This window comes from Apteryx mantelli, chromosome 1 (assembly GCF_036417845.1).
Source record: "Apteryx mantelli isolate bAptMan1 chromosome 1, bAptMan1.hap1, whole genome shotgun sequence".
Lineage (NCBI taxonomy): Eukaryota > Metazoa > Chordata > Aves > Apterygiformes > Apterygidae > Apteryx > Apteryx mantelli.
The window spans coordinates 144328017-144341595 of NC_089978.1; positions in this window are offsets into that span (position 1 = coordinate 144328017).

The following is a 13579-nucleotide window of genomic DNA, read 5'->3' on the forward strand; positions in this document are numbered from 1 at the left end:
CACAATTTCTCACCATAGATCTTTGTGAAATCTATTTTTTGACTGTTTTTGTGGGCTTGAGGTCTCTGAAAATGGAGAGTGGTTACTATTCAGTTCTGTTCGGTGTTTACCCTCACACATATCTGTTATCACACATATCTGTAACATTGACATAACAAGTTGTGCAACTTTTCTATCTCCTAACAGTCTTCCTGACAGTTGAGGCTTGATTTTTTGTTTTCCATCTCTTTGCTGCGGAGCAAGGTGCTTTGTGGGGCAATTAGTTTTTATGAGGTCTGTAATTCTCTTTAGACTGATGAATCCCACAGAACAACCATTCACTTTAACAAATGGTATTACATTAACCACATCCATGCATAATATGTGCATAATATGGCAAAGCCAGCTTCATCCCTAGTTTCATACTCTCACCAGCTTTGACAGTTGCCGTCCCAGCAGTAAATCCTTTATTTGTATTCTGCAGCTGAAAGTGTCCAGAAACACACTCTTTGAGAGGTTCAGAAAGGGTTGCAAATACTTACCTCTGTAGGTAGGACCACAATCTCAACTTCTGCAGCAGAGCCTCTGAAATCTCTGTTCGCCTTTTTGAAAGGTTTTAGTCTCTCTGTAAGTTACTTTATTAATAATGCATAATTTAATTTTTCTATAAATGACTTAAAAGAAATAAAAATTTAAACACTGCATTAAAGTGTGACGTGTGAAGTGAAAGCTGCTCAGAGGAAATTCATTAAGACTCCCAGTTCATTTTCTACTTTTCCCTGGTGCCTCCATTTTGTATCCCTGATCGTACTTAATACTGATCAAACTTTGATTAGATTTTGTCATTGCAAACAGCGACAGGTACCATTGTCACCAGTGGCAGCAGCTGTGCACATGAGCAGAAGAAAACAAAACTCTGTCTTAACTTCTTCCACCTAAGCTTGGTGCTAGGAAATAGGTGGTCTTGTACATATCGCCCTGATCCACAGTACATCTTGCTCTTTCCAGGCCAGTGGGCATCTTTTGCAGGAACATTCAGCCTCACCAAACTGCCTGAGCACTTTTTTGTCTTTGCTCGTGATGCTAAATGACCTGGGATTCAATTCCCTGCTATCACAGCTGCAGTGCACTACAGGCATATCACTTTGAATGGTTTGTATGCCATAGCTCGAGAGCCCCTGACATAGAGCAAGATGAAGACAGAGGTGAAAGCCGCTTCAGAGACTGTACTGGTTCCTGGGTTTATTTTGCAAGAACTGGGCCTCGTGACTGTTGAGAGCAACATAAAAGAGCTTCTTCCACAGTAAAGCAGAGCCTGCTGTGTGAGGAGTCTGCCAAACTTACCAGTTTGGCCTGGCAGACCAAACACCTTCATTTGTGGGAGAGTAACATCATACGCTAGTACAGGTGGTATGAGCTTTTTTCCCTGTCTTGCCCATATGATGCAGTTCATACCCAAAGGGCATCATCTGCAGTGAGAATGAGTATTTTGCGTACATCTGAAATTGAGTCCTGAGTATTTCTGCTGAGTTAGAAAGGCCTAGAGAAAGTTCACTGTTTTCCTTAGTGTCATCTTTGGTTTCATTTTAATGGCATATGTTTGGGTTTCTTTCTTATAATTCAGTGTGATGTTGTATAATCCCTGAACTTCATCCTTTTACTCCCTTCCACCAAATATATAAAAAAATAGTTTTCCAGCTCCTAATCCTTTCAAAGCCTGAGAAGGGGTCTTCAGTCCTATGTCTTAGTAGGAGCTGATATTTAATTACATGCCTGCTAATCTGATTAGCAGAGGTGAAGAAGACTATTTAAAGATGTTTGGAGTATTTTTCATGAAGATCAACTGGTATAGACTGCAAACCATGTTGCAATAAAAAGCTGTACAAGGTGTACTTGGCAGCCATGGCGCACTCTCAGTGTGGTTGATGCTGACGAACAAAAGAGTTTCCTGTGTGCCACCTGCCAGCAAACTCATTAACACATATGCATCTTGTCTTCCTCCAGGAATATTTCTAGAAAAGTTACTTCTCACAAACATTCAATCTTTCCTTCAAAGAAAGAGATGTTCAGTGCTAGTGCCCTGCAGGTGACAGGTTTTTGTGCTGTATTTGTAACAAATGTATTGAAGATCCATCTGGTATAGCACAATGAAGGTGGCAGAGGGCTTCATGTTCTTTGATCCCATAACGACCTCATAGCAATTCACCAACTCACTGAATACTTGGGGTTGGAATGGGCCTCTGGAGGTCAACTAGTCCAACCCCCCTGCTCAGATCAGGGTCAACTACAGCAGGTTGTCTAGGACTGTGTCCAGCTGAGTTTCAGATATCTCCAAAGTTGGAGACTCTACAACTTCTCTGGGCAACCTGCTCCAATATTCAGTTGCCCTCAGAGTAAAAAAAGTTTTTTCTTAGGTTTAAACAGAATTTCTTGTATTTCAGTTTGTGCCCAGTATTGCCTCTTGTCCCCAGTCACCCCCAGTCAGGTATTTATACACATTGATAAGATCCCCTCTGAGCCTGCTCTTCTCCACACTGATCAGTCCCAGCTCTCTCAGCCTCTCCTTGTACGAGAAATGCTGTGGTCCCTTAATCATCCTTGCGGCTCTTCACTGGATTAAATCCCATATGTCCATGTCTCTCTTGTGCTAGGGAGCCCAGAACTGGAGCCAGCACTCCAGATGTGGCCTCACTAGTGCTGAGCAGAGGGTCACCTCGATCTTCTGGCAATGCTCTTTCTAATGCAGCCCAGGAGTCTGTTGGCCGCCTTTGCCACAAGGGCACATTGGTGGCTCATGTCCAACTTGTTGTTCACCAGGATCCCTAGGTCCTTTTCTGAAAAATGGCTTTCCAGGCACTTGGCCGCCAACCTGAACTGATGCATGGGGTTCTTCCTCCCCAGGTGCAGGACTTTGCATTTCCCTTTGTTGAACCTCATCACAGTCCTGTCTGCCCATTTCTCCAGCCTGTTGAGGTCCCTCTGAATGGCAATGAAACCATCTGGTGTAACAGCTACTCCTCCCAGTTGTGTATCATCTGCGAACTTGCTGAGGGTGCACTCTGCCCCATTATCCAGGTCATTAGTTAAACAATGTTGGCCCTATTATTGATCCCTGGAGTACACCACTAGTAACTGGACTCTGACTGCACTTTGTGCTGCTGATCACAATCCTTTCAGCCTGGCAGTTCAGCCAGCTTTCAGTCCACCTCATTGTCCATTTCTCTAGCCTGTACTTCATCAGTTTGTCTATGAGGATGTTATGGGAGACAGTGTCAAAAGCCTTGCTAAAGTCAAGATAAACAGTGCTCACTGCTCTCCCCTCATCCACCAAGGCAGACATGTCATTGTAGAAGGCTGTCAGGTTGGTCAAGCATGATTTCCCCTTCATACTCCCCCTTTCAATGTGAGCTGAAGAAGAACAGTTTATAGCATAGAGTTTGTGGTCAGCACAGACCAGCTGTTTTGATTATAGAAAATGTTCCAGATAGTTCTACAGATAACACAGTACAATTGAAAGCAAAGCTCATGCTTTAAAATATGTAATATAGCAGTTTTCTTGCTACTGGAACTTTTCTGTAAATGGGACAAGATGTTTTAAAATTGCAGTGGTACAATGTTCTCTATTACTTGTAGGTATAGTCAAATCTCAAACTGTAACACTGTGTTTATTGAGCTATGAGGAGACTGAGGAGCAGCTCATGGAAAGGTTGCTGAATTCAGACAAGTTTCCACCCCTAGATTTAATTTGGAAGTTGAGAAAATTTTAAATTCAAAGCAAAACGCAGCTGAACCTACAAAACTTTACATGATTTCCAATGAAACCGTGCAATTCCAGTGAGCTTATTCTGATCTCTTTCCCAAGCTATAATGTGGCTTCATGCTCATAAAATTCAGCCCAGTTTTGCTGAAAATTTTATGAACGTCATTCAACCTGGAAACTAACTCAATCTTCAGGCAGATAACATAATACCTAGATAGACAGTATGTGGGTGGGAAGATGGATATATGGCAATGGCACAGTTTTTCATATCTGTTTGAATTATATTTTAGAAAACAAGAATGTTAATAATAGCTGAAAAACTAACTTCAAAATCAGTTTTGTTCAACATAGGTTGGGTTGAGTATTTGCAGTCCAAAGCTTACGGGATTTTCTGTCTTTGATACCACTGCCTAGAAACAAAAAGTGAATATTCAAACTGCATATACAGAGGAAACTGCTTCCTGGCACTCCCACATATTCACTCACTCTTCTTCAGTGACTAAAATAACTGAAACTCCCACAAGAGAAATTATACATTTTTGGTCAATTTATTTCTGATTGATGATGAAACCTCGCTGTCAAAGATGGTGAAAAAAATCCAAAGATTTTTACCAGGCAAATAAAAAGCATAAAACTAAGAAATTGAATGCTGTGGGAGTTCTGTCAACCTGTTATTTGTCGGGAATAACTCCAGGTAGGCATGGTATTTCCAGTTTATGCCTTATTTCCCCTATCATAGTTGGTGATCTTTCAAATGGCTCTTTATTGATGTTTAGTGACTAGATTGATCCTAGTTAAGGGCTATATATTTTTCTCTCTCTCCCCCTATTCATGACGATAAGGACAGCGATAGTGCAAGTGCACTTGCCCAACTCCAACATGAGATAATTCTATTTCTCTCCTTCCTGTCCCCTGGTGTGTTTAAATTGCTATGCTCATGCCCTAAATTGCTGGATAGCATTGCTTTATGTTGTTGCAGGCAGTGACTGTGAAGTGAGAGCTGTTCGACCGCTAGGTAGCTGCCATGTAATCTCCGTAGTGGTCACTGTGAACAATAGTTGACATATTTGGGTAGAGCTCAGCGGGTGAAAAGGGCCATCGTTATGCATACTCAACCACTGAGTTAAATATAAGCTCACTGTGTAAATACACACTCTCCATACGGCATTTTCATGTGCCAGGTTATTTTCTTTCATTGGTGTGTCACTGGTACTGTTAAAAATCAGTTAATGTGTATAAAGTATATAAAATCCTTTATGCAATGAAATAATTTTCAAAATTATTTTCATTGTGGTTAGGGCAGTTTTTCTCCCTAAAATCATTTTTTGAACAGTATAACAATAAAATGTACATAATGAGTCAAATTCATGAAGTTAATTAAATTGTACCAAGATAAAACTTGACTCAATAGACAAAAAAAGCAGTTGCAGTAAAAAGATATTATTCTTGTTGCAACAGCTGACTGGAAAGTCTAAAGACAAGAGCTCTGTAATGTTTTTAACAATTGAATTTTGAATTGCAGAAAAGAATGTGGCTATGTTTGACTGCTATAAAGCAAGCAAGTTGGTTTTTTGAGGTGTATTATCAAATTCTTTCCACAGTTGATATGTAAAGTATATTAAAACTTCTACATCCTGAATGCAAGAGAACTGTAGCTTCCCAGTTAAGGGGAATTCCTGAAGGAAGAACAGTTCTTTGTCAGGGATTTTTTTTAAACCACAAAAACATAGAGTTCTAACATATTAAAATTCACTTCCAAGTTTTCCTTCACTGCATTATCATGCAAAGTTTTGGCTTTCAGAATTCTTAAGGGACAATATTGCAAGACCAGGAGAAGTGTTTTTTCTTTCTTATAAAAGATTTGGCACTGTTTGTTTGGGGGTTTTTTGTTTGCTTGTTTGTTTGTTTGTTTGTTTTGCCTATTTTAACAAGTTGTTTTGTTGTGGTAGGGGAAAAGGTAGAAATTCATAAATAATTCAGTTGTATGTGTTTACACAAAACCTTAAGAGAAATGAATCAGAATTTAGGACCTACCCAAACATTTCCATCACTGCTTCCACCTACACATTTCAGGGCAAAATAAATGTGCCAATCAAGTGCTGCAGGCACTTGGTATAAAAGACACAGATCTGCTGGTTTCTATCATCAGAAGCGCTCCCAAACGAGGGTATGCCTGCAACCTGCCTTTCCTCACCAGCTAAGGAAGTGAAAAGCTACTTTGAGCTTCTTTATTCCCTCTTTTTGTGCCAGCTGCCTTCATCTTCAGAGAATAATGGCGCAAGTGAGTGGAGCCCGAGCTCCCTGCAGAGCTCAGCGAGCTGGAAGGAATTAGTTGGGCCTGGGCTTGGAAACAGGTTACTTTCCCTGCGAAGCAAGAGAAGGGAAGCGCAAGAGGGAACTGTAATTGCTGCTCAACTCTGGAACAACCTGGTACCATTTTTAAGGAGAGAATGTAAATTTTATGGTCTCCTCATTTTCTTCATTCACTCTCAGTATGCCGGGACACTTTAATTCAAACTACTGCAAAACTAAGTGTGGTTTCAAATGAAGGCCCAAGGTAATATATAGCCCGTGAAACAAAATGGTTTCGTGGATGGGTGTACAGTTCAGATTAAGAAAGAGCTTTTCACACCTGAAAGGCATTTCAGATTCAAATATGAATGGAGAATGAACAAAAAAACCGTTTTGAAGCAATGCCCTATGTGGATGCTCTCGTTCCTTATCAAGTGTATGCATTTTGATATTGATTAATCCTTCTCAAAAGTAGATTATGTTTTCAGGGAAAGAATGAGGGTGTCCAGAAAAGGAACTAGATAAGGAACAGTTCTATGGCTTAAATCTTGATGCAGATGGGCACATATACAATTTTATTGCACTCCCTTCTGGAGGGCTATCTGTGCTGTCTTTTCCATTTCTGAATCAGGCAGCAGCGTGCACCCAGCGCACAAAAGAGTTAATTGCCAACATCATCCCTGGGAAGTTGCTTAGCAACGTCGCAGGGCCGGGCATCGCGCAGCCACCGGCCACTTCGGCTGCCATTCGATGCCCGTGGTCCAGCACCTGCTGCGCGCAGTGTGGGCGGAAGCTCTCTGCAAGCTCATCACGCTTCCTCTAAATCCTGTAGGTTAATTAATCTCACCTAAAATAATTGTTTTCTGATTTTCTTCCAGTTACTTGATAATTATTCCACGTGTAAAGATTGTCTGTACACTAAAAAAACAATTATTCGGTTAATATCCGTTCATCTTAGATATTTAAAACTGTAAATCTTGCTTGAGATGAACAGACTGGTTTTTATGATTTTAAAGTCTTAGTTGTAATAAATGAACATAAGTATTGACATCATGTAAATTCTAAAAGCAGGATAAAATCTATCCAGTAACTGCAATAACTATGGCTTACAGAATTGAGCCTGACATTTTCCAATAAATTGCCAGTTATTTTTTAACCTGGCTTTCTAAGCAAAAACAAGGTTTACCTGGGCACTTGCAACCTTTGGGTAAATCAGTGAGTACAGAAACCATTAGAAACACAGGACTGGGTACTCTGTCGCCCCAATTAGACTGCGGATCAAAGCTGTAGGTTGGATCACCTCCTGAAGACACTAGTCTGTGTGCACTGTGGATGTTGCCCTTTGCTTAGAGGGTTGAAGTCCTGAATCCCCCAGAGAGAGCAGCCAAATTCCTAATCAGTAATTAATTTGTTATATCCATTCTCAAAACAAGTCATTCTGCAAGTGCCGGAGGTAAGAAAAACTGCATTTTTATGGGTCAGTGTCTTGCAGTGATGATGAAGTCTGACTGAAGACAGTGTCATTTAGGAGGTCTGTTTCTTTTGTGACTTCTTTGATGTCAAAAGAGGTAAAATTCACATTGCAGCTTTTCCCCTTTGCCAAGGTACTTGTATTGTCTTGCTCCTTTTGCCTGCCAGCACCTACGAAATTTGTAGGAACTTAATTAGCAGTCAGGTTTGGCTGAAGCGGGATCATACAGAAGTTACTGGTGGAGAGATACATGCACAAGCACACAAAGACTGTAAGTAAATGTGTCTTTTCCTTAGAGAACCAGTCTAATATCTAAGTGACCAGATAGGAGCCATTCTCTAATAGCTTCCCTGTCTATTAGATGTACACTGATTTCAGCCAGAGGAAGGCAACACGGATGCATAGAATTGCATCCAAATTCAAATACCTTGTTAAAATGGCTTGTTGCTTTGTTTTTTTCTAGTAAATATTTTGTATAAATATTCATAATCCTCATGCTCTATGATTAGACAAGTGCAGTTATGACGCCGTGTTAGCTCGCAAGTTCAGCAGTATCAAACCTTTTAAAACAGTGATTCTTCAACTTTTTGAATTTTTGAATTCTTAAAAAATTCCAGGGGCAGTGCAGGCATCTGCAGAGTAAATTTATGTTTACTGACAGTATATTTCCTTCTCTTCATTGCCTTTTCTAGATTTTTAGAAATAGTTTGTGGTACCATAGCCATTTGCAGGCCACAGGTAGAAATGGCCACTCTAAATTCACGCTTGTGTTCATTTGATTGTATTGTATTTATATTCAGCCACATCTTAAAACTCAGCTAAAGTCTGAACAAAATTCTGTAATATTTTGGTAGAAACTTTTTTGTGTCTTTTCATTTTCAAGGAAATTTGTCCTGCCTGGGTCTGAATCGGTTAGTGTATGGACTCTTGTGGGAGGCGTAACTGCAACATCTCTGGAAATCAGATCAAAAGAGAGAAAGATAAGAGGAAAATATTTCCAGGATCAATCGCATTTTAATAATGGTTATAGCAGAGTATAAAATTGGCTGGCATAGTGTACAATGACAAGGTATTAGACTGTAATTTTGGTCTTACTTAATTAATGGAAATTTTACCACTGACTTCAATGGAGCTAGGATTTCTGTCTTTCTGAATATTTGTTTTTATATTTACCAAACACTAGAATATTCTCAGAAATCCAGCATCCTCCTGTCTCGCTGGTACTGCTGTTCTTCCTCTCTCTTTCTGCAAGGGTTTTCTGAAGTCCAATACAACATTTCTTTCCAGTGAGCTAACCTTTATTTCATTTCTTAACTTTATGGAAAACTCCATGCATCCCATCACCACTCACATACTAATTACTCACTTTTTTTTCCTTCTGAATAGACAAGAGATACATTGTTCTTTTCATGTTAGGTTGTCAAGTCTGGAGTAGCCCTAAGGTCATCCAAGGCACAGTAAGGAGCAGCAGTGGCTCTCTGCCTGGGCTGACAGCTAAAGGCTTGTCTCTGTTTGCCTTTTGTAAGAACATCAGCCTCTCTGGTGCAGAAGTGCTTAGTTCAGGGGACTGGGAATGAGACAAGGAGTCTTTTCCAGAAATGTGCTGGAAGGGGGCTCATGAGAACATCTTGCTACAATTCCACTTTCACAAGTGAGAAATTTCTTTGCCTCAAACAGAGATCTTTCCCTTTCCAGGTATCATTTAATCATGACTGTGAAAGAGGACTTATCCCTGGGGCTCATAAAAATGTTTTGCCTTCTGACATACATTACATTGTGCAAAAAGGCAGGACATGTGACGTATAAAAATTCCCAGGGAAAGGAATCCAATAGCATATTTCCCAGGAGCGTTCACATTCCTGGTTCCCTAGGTAAAGTCTCCCATCAATCATTTCTAATGTCACAAATTGATCCCTGAAGTACACCATCGAAACACTGAGTATTTTCACCCATAAAATGTTTGCTGATTTGTGGCGTTTTCTTCCTTGATTAAGGCAGGGTGATGACTTTTTTATTATTAAATAATTTTTTATTATTAAAGGGAACAAATGAGGAAATCACTACTACCACAGTCCTGCTCTCATCAAATAAATGAATCCCTTGTGTACTGATTGACTGCTGATGGCATACTGAGCATCAAGCTAAATATAGAGAAGATAGAGGGTGAACTCCTGGTCCCGCTGGAACCAATGTTAAAACTTCTATCGACTTCAGAGGTATAAAACATTAAGATTTCATTTGGATCTCTGCTCAGGGATTTTGTATCTTAGAGTCTAGCAGGCATGGCACTGAGAAATGTACGCTTGAAGTTAAGTTCCCAAGTGCACATTTAGGCCCTGAAATAAATGGACTAATTTTTGAAAGCATTGAGCACTTACCAGCTCCTGCTGATGAGACCATTCCAATGAATAGTCACTGCAGCTCATTCTCACATACACAGACAAGGGATTATTTAGCCCAAGTGAGCACTATTCACTTTTTTTTCTTGTCGCGTCTGTCAAACACATTAAAAAAAAATCTTTGAGTAAAAAAGTAACAAAAAAACTCATCTTACCAAAAATAAAAGTTGTAGGACTCACCTTTTCTCTTTGCTATTTTCTTCCCCATATGCTCAGGTATGAAATAAAATGACAATTAGCGACTCAGCTGCAGAATTACAAGCAAACGAGAATCAATGGTCTGTTCCCCACAGCACGGTCTAGATCTTCCACCAGGAACCCAACAAAAAACCTGACTCTGGAGCATGACTTTAACATACAGATGAGAAAAGGTATTCAGTATTGTATTGATTCTTTTTCTTTCTGTGCACTATAAGGAAACATTCTGATGATCAAAATTCATGTTTTTTAAGTGTCCTTCAGAGGCTAAGATGATCTTTGCTGCTAGAATACTGAATATGAGTTTTCCACAGGTATATACAAAAAGTCATTGGGGGGGATGGGGAGATGTCATACATATGTATAAGAAATAAGTAAATCAAGACAAAAAAGGATCAATGGAAGACATTAAATCCTTTTAAAAGAAGGGTTTGTTTATAATACAATGATCATAGGTCGATAAAGGAAACTTTCAAGTAAGCCTCTCACTTGATCCTTTGTAGTTTTTGCAAATAGACAAGCTCAGATCTGTCCCATAAAATTGAACTCAGATTGATTTGAATCTCCTGTTCTTTGAAAAGTGACTGTCACCTACAGTGTGCATGTGAGTGAGTGAGTGTGAGTGTGTGTGTGTGAGTGTGTGTGTGTGTGAGTTTATTTAATAATGCCTAACCTGCTGTTTAAACTGTTGCAAAAGTGGCTTAACTGAAGTCTCGTTTTAAGTCTACTTAAGTGAACCGGTGCAGTCTCCTGTAGACATATTTAAATCAATTTATAGCTGCCATATAAAATTCCACCCTTTGAATTAAGCTAAATCAACATAAGCCAGTTGTAAATCAATTTAACTATGTCCACATGTGGATTTGCTTCATGTTTAATGAAACTGATTTAAAGAAACAGTCCTAGTGAAACCACTGCCACTTTCTTTTGCAGGCAAAGCCTATATTATGTTGATTTATTTGGAACTAGATCTCTCCTGGCATATGTATTGAATAGCCAGCATAACTCTTCAGCTGCACTGTTGAATATCAACCTGAATTCTTGGTCTTGTTATGGATTTGGTTAATAAATTTTCTTGCATGAAATCAAGTTTCTCCCTCAGTGAGATTTTTCTTCCCAAATGTGCTGGGGTTTTCTGTGAGTAATCTGATTAATTTAATCCAAACAGCATTTCACCCTATGTTTTTGTCCTGCTAGAAGTAACATGGGATCCTCACATCAGCTGTTACAATCTTAATGCAATAGTCTAGCTTTACAGTTGATTTATGGACATACAAACAAGGAAAATTTTAAATTCAATCAGAACAAATGGTCATGAATTGTCTAGCCAGGATGTTCTCATAGGGTTTCCATTGTATCTAGGAAATTTATGCTTCCATGAATTTATGGCTTCAACTGACAGCAGTCTTTAGGTTGGTCCTGATTAAATAACAATATTAGTTCTAGGATTGTAGCTCCAACTATTTGTACTTTTGGAAATTGTTGAAAAAGATTAATTCATCTCCATGGCATATGTTTATCCTTTAGTGAACTGAGTTTTGTTTTCCTGTCTAGAAGTCATAATACATTTTTTATATATGCAATTCATTTTGGAAAACACCTTTAAAAAGCTGTAAGAAAGAAAAATCTCAGACCTGGGTGGGTATCCTAATGTCTTCTTTGAAAGTCACAGATTTACATCTGTGAGAGACATATTTAAAAAAAAAACAAACCCTGTGGGCACCTCTTATCTTGTCTAAGTTGGGGTGGGTTTTTTTCAGCTATGTCATTGATTCTAATAAAAACTATTACCACTCTCTACAGACTTTACCCGGCTGGTAGCTTTAGACAGTTGCAGCTACAGTAACCCTGCTGCTGCTGTTAACACTCATCATTGTCACACCTGCTGCATAGCAGCCAGTCAGAAATTCAGTAGGAGCACGGGGACACTAAACTATAGAAAAATTAGTAGTGCTGTGGCCTTTCACAGTCAGCTGATCTGAAGTGATTTATAAATCTAATAGCAGTCCATGTTGTATGTGCTCACTAGCTATTTCTCTACTGTACTGGTGTACAATGGTAGATTTCTTATGTCACAGTGTCAGATCTTAATGAATCTTGTCTGTAGAATAGAGTGTATTATTTTCCGGTTTTCCCAAAATAAGTTCATGAGCCTTCTTAGTAGCATACCTGGCATTTTTGTCTGTGATAGTTTTATCTTTGTTTTCTCCAACTGTAGTTTTTGGTGAGTACTCCAAGTGGAACTTCAGTAATAACACAGACCTGGAAAGGAGAAAATCTGTGGCAGGGACAGGACATGAGCCAGACCCTCAACTTGTGCTGGAGATATACTGAGTGCTAGCTATGTCTGTCAGCTGGTGCCCTCTCAGGGCTGTGATTCCGAGTCTAATGTGAGCGTAACAGTCTCAGCGTAACGCTAACACAAGCATCCCAATGCTTTGAGATTTTAGGAGGAAATTCAGAAAACTGTCCTGGATTTGCCATGAGTACTTTCTGAAAACCTACTTCGATAAAGATAACTTCAGTAAAAATATCCAAAAGAACATACTGAAAGATGTGACCAACAGAATAATGAAGATGTAGAGTTACTGACTCAACGTTTCATTACCAGAAATGGAAGTTCTCCATCGAGTTTGCTGTCTTGCACTACGTGAGCTAAGACAGCAACTGAAAGCGGTAGATGGTTAACCTCTACATAGACCAGTCCTAGAGGACACTTTGCCAGTGGATTGCACAAGACTGCTGGCATCAGTAAATTAAGGACATTTAGAATGCCATAGACTCTGGTGATAAACCCTCCTGTTCAGCTACCTCCATATTTGACCTGCTCCTGCCCCATCCTTTCCTACCTGTCTCTGGTCTAGTCCCAACTTTCCCCAACCCTTGTTCCTGGTCCCAAATCTACATTTTATATGTATCAGCCTGGTCTCTCAGATCTAAAATCCTCCTATCCTGCCTCCCTCTGCCATCCTCCCAGGGTTCTAGTGCCAGATTTTCCTCTTCCCTCCTGGCAGGCTACAGTCACTGTCTCCTTGCTCCTTCCTCCACCTCTTCCTTGAGTCTTATTCCCTCAGGACTCAAGCTTCTAACATTGTTTAACTCGCAAACTGCAGGTCTATGAGATAGTGGTGAATGGTCTAGAAAATCATTTCATTTTCAAATAAAGTATGTTTTCAATTCAGATGGTGGCCCATGAGGAATTCAGATGGTTGAGAGGTTTTGCTGGTCAGAAGGCTGAGGAACTGCTGTTCTAAAAGACATTTCCATGGTTAGTTTGACAAAACACTTTTTCTTGCTACGTATGTGACTTTAAATATGTAGAAAGATTTTTTTCAATCTCAGATTTATAATCCTTTGGGTTGGCAAAATCTCCTATGAATTCCTTCACTGTGCACTTTGGCCTGACTTCATCTCTCATCCAAAGTGTCAACTCTGTTTCTGTTCCACAGACTCATCTATTTTTATATCAAGGGCTTTGTG